The sequence below is a fragment of the Sceloporus occidentalis genome, unplaced genomic scaffold (genome assembly GCF_023333645.1).
Source record: "Sceloporus occidentalis isolate IW3139 unplaced genomic scaffold, rSceOcc1.0.p SCAF_5, whole genome shotgun sequence".
Classification (NCBI taxonomy): domain Eukaryota; kingdom Metazoa; phylum Chordata; class Lepidosauria; order Squamata; family Phrynosomatidae; genus Sceloporus; species Sceloporus occidentalis.
In genome coordinates this window covers 139,905,526-139,913,020 of record NW_028316985.1, presented here as the reverse complement: position 1 = coordinate 139,913,020, position 7,495 = coordinate 139,905,526, and the positions used below count along the sequence as shown (strand labels likewise).

The 7,495-nt window shown below is 37.8% G+C and overlaps 1 long non-coding RNA gene across 1 annotated transcript; it reads right to left on the bottom strand.

The window, feature by feature from the left end:
• Positions 1-225: 225 nt before the first annotated feature.
• On the bottom strand, positions 226-7,161 carry LOC149312894 (uncharacterized). The gene is made up of 3 exons (XR_016281327.1): positions 5,530-7,161; positions 4,461-4,643; positions 226-457 (listed from the first exon to the last, which is right to left on the bottom strand). It is a non-coding gene; the product is annotated as an uncharacterized LOC149312894 (long non-coding RNA).
• Between the last annotated feature and the right edge of the window lie 334 nt (positions 7,162-7,495).

Here is a 7,495-nt window from a genome sequence, read left to right as displayed (position 1 = left end):
TCATACATGCATATTTGGTGGCAATGTAAATATGTACAAAATGTGGGTGGGAAAGTGATATTAGATATAGAAAATGTTATGAATATAAAAATAGATAGAAGACCGAGTATAGTTTTGTTATCATTATATAACTTAGAGAAATGGAAAAAAGAAGAAAAAGATTTGGTAACAAGTTTGCTTACAGCAGTGAGATTAATAATAGTAAGGTGTTGGAAAATGAAAATAGATGTAGAAGTGGAAGGATTGGTATAAAGAGGTATGGAAATTAGCGATTAATGACAAATTGACCTGTAAACTGAAAGTAAAAAAAAAGGACTATGGAAAAGAAATGATTTTGAGGGGATTTGGAAAGTATTGAGAAAGCATTGAGAAAAGAAGATGGAAGATTACCTCCACAAGAAGAACTGAAATTTTGGATGGGATATAAGGATGGAAATGGCTCCGGGGAAGAGGGGCACTGAGGGGAAATATAAAATATCTTCTTAGAATGTAACAGAATGTAGGAATATATTCATATATAGAAACATGATATGTATCATATATATTAAGAATATTAATGAATAAAATGAGTAAAAACAAATTTAAAAAAAGAAGCAAGGGAGGTGGAGGTAAAAAAGGAATGTGGCAGCACCTTTAAGACCAATTGGTTTTTATTTTAGCATGAGCTTTTCATGGATACGAATCCACTTCTTTAGATGAAGTACACTTCCACAACTGTATAAATGTGATTTATAACCTGAGGCTTTAATATCACTATTAAATATCACTAAAGAAGTCACATTCCTTTTATTCCCTCTCCCTTCTTTCCTCCTTCTTATGTTACAAGAGATTAACACAGCTACTTCCTTGAAAAATTCTGAATGCATGTACTGCTAATGAAAATGCAGATAGCAAGCAGTGCCTCACACATATGAAGAAATGGTTTATATAAGGGTAAGAAACCCTTACCACTTGTCATGCTGGGTATGGCTGATATTTGGAGAATCAAATACTGTATCCCCTATCTTTGATTTAATGAAATCTTGGGACTAAACAGACTTGTACTTAGCTTACAGTTGTAAACCGCTTAGACACTGTTAGTTCAGTATGAAGCGGTATATAAATGAAGCTGTTTGTACTGTTCCTTAAAGTTTTCACTTTATTTATACTTAAACAAGCTGAAACTAATGTCAGACACATTGAAAGCAATGGAATTGACATTTGAATGTCTCTTATAGGCTTTTCTGTCCAATCACTTTGTGGCACAATGTATAATATACCGATATAAACCAAGATACTTCTTACGCTTCTTTGTAGCTAAAGGGTTGTTGTTCATTAATTGCAGAGAATGAGAGAAGTAAGAAAGGTGCTATGATACTTCAACACCTTTGGCTTCCATTTACTTGTTTTATTTCTATGACCTTAGAGAATCCTTTAGATAGAAATCCTTTAGAGTTTTTAGAGAACGGACAATTTGTTTTTAGAGGACAAAATGATTTAGAGATTGAAACAATTCATTTCTGAGGTTAAAACTGTGTGTCCAGTTGAGCAATTTTGACCTTCCTGTGGTTTATTGACTGATTTCTCAAGAAATAGAATGATTAATACAAAGGGAGATAGAAGGAAGGTTTCTTAAATCTAGATTATTGTGTTCTTTTCCCAGGATGATAAGAAAGGTGAAATTAGTGTTTATATAGGATTTCTTTTTAAAAAAGGAATTGGCCAGTTAGTGCAAAAAATGTTGTATTTGTTATGTAAATATAGGCTTGACTCAATCTTTGTTAGCTTTTTTCTTCAAAGTAAAATCGAAAAGTTAGCCTGTTCTAGCTGAGGTGAACATTCAAGATGACAAAACAAGAGAAAGCTGGGAAATGACTCTGTGTTTATAGTCAGTTTACAGAAACTTGGGTAATAGATAGGACACGTATAGAACATTATATGTCAGCTTTGTTTATATTTTAACACCACAGCAAAGTTGGAACCCAAGAAAAACTCTGAGGCTCATAGAAATATAGGAAGTTGCTTTTTTCTCAGACGAGAGTACTGATACACTTAGTTCATCACTGTCTGTAGTCCAACAGGGTGAGTAACCTTTGGCTTTCCAGCCATATATCCAGTGGGGTAGAATCTGCTCCAGATTTTGGTCTTTAAAGAGGGGCAGTGTTCAGTTCCTTGGATAGTTCCTAAAATTTATATTAAAACCCAGGCTGTATGCATACTACAGAAATAATGCAGCTTAACATTAACTGCTTTAACTGACATGAAAATATTGAGCCTTCTCTCTCAGAGAGCTCTGGTCCACAACTACAAATCCCAGGATTTCATAAAATGGAGCTATGGTAGTTAAAGAGGTGTAAAATTGCATTAATTCCACAGTGTGGAAGCAGCCCCAGAGCAGACATTGCTCCACTGACATGAAAGCGACCAACCATCACAGCTGTCTAGCAGTTTTAGCCTACAGCTCACATATATTTCATCCTGCAAAGCCAGTGGTAAAGGATTGTAGGTGCTGTAGTCTAAAACATCTGGAGGGATCCCATTTCTTACCCCAGTTTACATTAAATAGCAGTGACTTCCCATAGTTTCAGACAAGTCTTTCCCAGCATATCTAAAGATGTCAGGATGTGAATAACAGAATCATAGAGTTGGAAGAAACCACAAGGGCCATCCAGTCCAACCTCCTGCCATGCAGGAAGACACAATCAAAGCACCTCCAACAGATTGCCATCCAACCTCTGTTTAAAAACCTCCAAAGAAGGAGACTCCACCACTCTCCGAGGGAGTGTGTTTCACTGTCAAAAAGCTCTTACTGTCAGGAAGTTTCTCCTAATGTTGAGGCAGAATCTCTTTTCCTGTAGCTTGCATCCATTGTTCCTTGACCTAGTCTCTGGAGCAGCAGAAAACAAGCTTGCTCCATCCTCAACATGACATTCTTTCAAAACAAGGGACACATGAAATCAACAAGGTCTCTAATAAAAAGCCAAGTTTTTACTTGGCACTGGAATGGCATCAGCATTGGCACCAACTGGGCCTTTCTGGTTAGGTATTTCACAACCATACTGTGACATAGAAGGAAAAGCCCTCTTCTGCTGTTGAAGTACAGATGATGGCTGCTCCGCCAGTCTCCAGTCCTCAGGCAGGTATATTTAAGGAGAGTTATGAATAGTGGGTGCTGTGGGCTTTATTTCACAGGAGGGGACTGGCAAAACCACACCTTGAATATTCCTTTTCTGAAAAAATTATGACATTCATGGGGTCATCATAAGTAGGCAGGTGACTTGAAAACTCATACACACACTCTGATAAGATCTACAAAATCCATTAAGTTAAATGTAGACCCATCAGCAGTAACCCATTATGCATCTCTATAATGGGTTGGATGAAAACCAATAAACCTAAGCTCAGTTTGAAGATATACAAACTATCATTGGTTGATAGGTCATTATCCAGGGGAGGTTGCATTCAAATTCACAGTTTGATAGAGATCTAGGATCCAGTGTTGCTGCTAGAGCCCAGTGGCCTTTAAGCCATGCAACGCCTTCAATCATCTAATGCCATGTACTAGCTGCAACTCTTCCTAAATATCATGGATTGTTAAATACTGGGCTCTAAGGTAAAGAGGTTGAGTCAATGTTAGTCTCAATATTCGTTCCAAACAGAATGGTTCCAATGAAATTAATGGGACATATTAGTCACCGCTTTAATAGGTCCCAATGATTTCAATGAGTCTAGTCTAGTGGCTTGAACTGTGCAGCCCTTCAGATGTTGTTGGACTGTAACTCCCAACATTCCTCTCCATCAGTTATATTGGCTAGGACTGCTGGTGGTTGTGATTCAATGACATCTGGGAGGCTGCACAAATCCCATCTGTGATTTAACCCATTATAGAAAATGGCATTTCTGTAGTAACATTAGTCATAAAAATAATATTTTTTCTGTACTGTACAAGGTAACTCTTGTTAAATACAATTTCACTTATTATTATCTCAAGAGGATTTATTAATTGCATATTCCACAAAATAAATAATGGTTATATTCATTTAGAGCTTGTTGTTATATGCCTTCAAGTCATTTCCAACATACGGAGACCCTAAAGTGACCCTATCATGGGGTTTTCTTGGCAAGATTTGTTTCAAGGCTGTTTTCCTTTGCCATCCTCTGATGCTGAGAGAACATGACTTCCACATGTTAACCCAGTGGGTTTCCATGGCTGAGTGCGAGTTTGAACCCCGGTCGCCAGAGCCATAGTCCAATGCTCAAACCACTACACAACACTGGCTCTCTCATTTGGAGATGTACTCATACAAATAACAAAAGTTGGAAGCATTTTCAGATTGTATTACCACTTGTATTGTTGGTATGTGCATCAGCATTTACTGTACAGTATTTTATTCGTCCACTGATATTTGAAGGGCTTTGGTTCATATATAAAAGGTTAGTTTGAAAAATTCATTCAAGAGGGTTTTCAGTGTATGCTTTACCTTGAGCTGAAGAGCAGTGAACTCCATTTGTTAAACAAAGAACTGTTGCACTGATGTCCGAAAGAAAGATAAATAATCAGCTCAAATATTTGTACAATGTTTTTATCTGAAGTGAGGACAGAGTCTACAACAAACTCAATTGTTCCAGTAATTACTGCTTCAATAGGGTCCTAAAGGAAAAGGCTGGAAATAGAAATTATGCAAGATTAACTGGGTGCAATACATAGAGACATTTGCGGAGTACATTGTATTACACAGATATCAGAAACGTGTGCATTGTTTTCTGCAAAACAACCCAAAATTGTTAACATATGCCCTTCAAGCGTTCTTTAGTTGATGTGGGTATTGTTCTGGAACATAGTGTCAGTTCTTGTTTACACTTTCAATCACAACTGAGGCTGAAGTCCCCCCCCCCCCCCCCGTTTTTTGCGTTTGTAATCTTGGTTGCAGCATTGGGTAGTTACTTTCCTGATTAGAGGTTACTCAGACTAATCCGTCCCTGTACATCAAGGGAGATCCCCTTCTCCAAACTGATGGGGTTGATTAATTGCTTTTCTGTTTCAGACGTGAATTTTCATAGGGTCAATGAAATCAACAGGGGCCAAAATAGACTGTACAGTCTGTGCTGCTAGTTCTACTCATGCATTATTTATATGAATGGGGTAGGTTTGAGTAGAACATTTAGCCCCAACCCCAAGAGCCCCAAACTCTTGCTCTTGAGTTCGGAATAACATCTGAAGCTGGGAGCTTTCTGTACTTGTGAAGGCTCCCACAAAATTTATACCTCTAAATTCAGATCTTTGGGGTGTTGTTTTGCACTACAATGCACAGAATCCTCTTTGGTCCCATGTCAGAAGAAAGGTGGGGATATAAATATGGAAATAAATAAAAAGAACCCCCACCCAGCATAGCCATCGAACTCTTTCAAATTTAATAAGAAGCCTCTGCTAGAAAAACAGGCATTCCAGTTTGGAAGTTATGTCAAACACACTGATAGTGATAGTGAGAAGAGTAGTACAGGTTTGGGGATGCAACTAAGTGTGCTGCTCTTCTGTCCCTTTCACCATACCTAGTGGCATAGTGATTTGAGTGTTGAGTGGTTTCACTATGCTCTGGAGACCAGGTTCGATTCCCAGCTTGGTCATGAAATTCACTGGATGCCCTTGGGCAAGTCACATGCTTTCAGCTTCAGGGGAAAACAATGGCAAGCCTCTTCTGAACAACTCTTGCCAAGAAAACCCAAGGATATGGTCACTATAAATCGGAAACACAACAACAATTCTTATGAGCAATGTATGAAAATGGCTGCCATCTTTTTTTAACCAGCTCCTGGTGGATCTGCAGGAAGTAGAGGATGGTGTTTATCTCCACACTAAGGAAAGCTCGATCTGTTAATTTCAACGAACAAACTACTATTAAATTACAATTGGTCAAGCTGCAACCTTGAAACATACCTGACTTTAGAAAGCCATTATACATCTTCTGCTTCTACAACTTCCCTTCTGCATGTAAGGCGCTTCCCAGGTACATAAAAACACTGAATGTTTGACAAGCATATATAAAACAACGGGCCTTTTAAGATAAAGTACCAGTACTGAAATGGATTCCCAGAGGAGATATATTTCACCCTTTCATTGTCCATTTTTAGGAGAACACTAAAAATAGTGGATTTATATAGTTAGTTAAAATAACATCCTGTGAATGTTCTTATTTTATAGTTACTTTCTCAGCTGCTTTAGAAAGCCGTTTCTGGTGCTTTTTCTTTTAATATATTTACAGTTACTATGAGGCACTTTGAGTACATAGTAATTTTGAAAAGCAAGTTAAAAATAATATAAATGGCTAGCATCCTGTTAGTGAGTTATGACAGTGGACGTACTGTTTTGGTCACTGCTTAGGTGATAGTTCTTTACTGACCATACAATGACCAAACCCACTTTCTGAGTGATGCAGTTCCACCCAACTTGGCCATTTCTGTGTTGCTGGAGAGCAGAAGGATCAGCACAAATGTGTCCAGCTATTTTTTGTAGCAAGGACCTCCCAAGAACACACAGAGGTCCCAGCAAATTCCTGTTGCAGTGTGTCTAACTACTGGGTGCATCTCCATTGATCCCCCTGCTGTACAACAACATAGAAATGATTATCCTGGTGTAGTGGTGGCCGCATTGCTTAAAAGTTAGAGGGTAGAGTAGCACTGAGAGATAAATCCACATAGCTACATGCCAGACATAAATCTCCCAATGCTGGATCCCAGCCAATTATGTACTACATAGTCTTAACAGCAGCACAAAGAAGTCTTTAATTTTCAACAGTGGGTACAGCAGTAAATAAACTTATAACCTGAATTATTATTGTACAAAATTAGAGTTGGGGAGTTTTTAATAAGCCCACAAAATGCTATAAAAGCGGCCCTGACACCCTTGAAGACAAAACAAACAATCCAGCCTTGTGCCTAAATTTCACTAGGATTCTCCAGAACTTAATGGCTCTAAAACTCTGTATGACAGGCATCAGATTAATGAGCTTGTAAAATAGTGTTGAAATAACAAACACTTTGTGATCCTGTGCCAAATAATAGATCTTGACTATTTCCATGATAAGACTGCCATCTGCTGTCTTTTTGTCTTATTTGACTTCTTTAGCACTTGGGTAATGACTGAGGAAAGAAAAGAAAATACAAAACTTAAACATGCAGGATTGCAGTTTCTACCGTGCAAAATAAAATAAAAACCAAATTATATATTTAAATGCCCAATTATATTTATGTAATAAACAGGATGCTAATTTAGTTGACAGGCAATGTGCTTCCAACTACATTACAATGGTTCTTCCATTTGATTTTGAGGGCAATTTGAAATCTTCTTAAAATGCTTCTGCATGACAATTGCATGCCAAACCTCAGCCTGTGCTCATGACAAACTGGTCACTTGAGTAATATAGGGTGAACTATCAATAGTACAGTACTGCTTAACTGCACAATGGCTGTCTGTGCTTTTCATACCTTTATTTTCGGGCTTTGCCAGACTATTACAGAC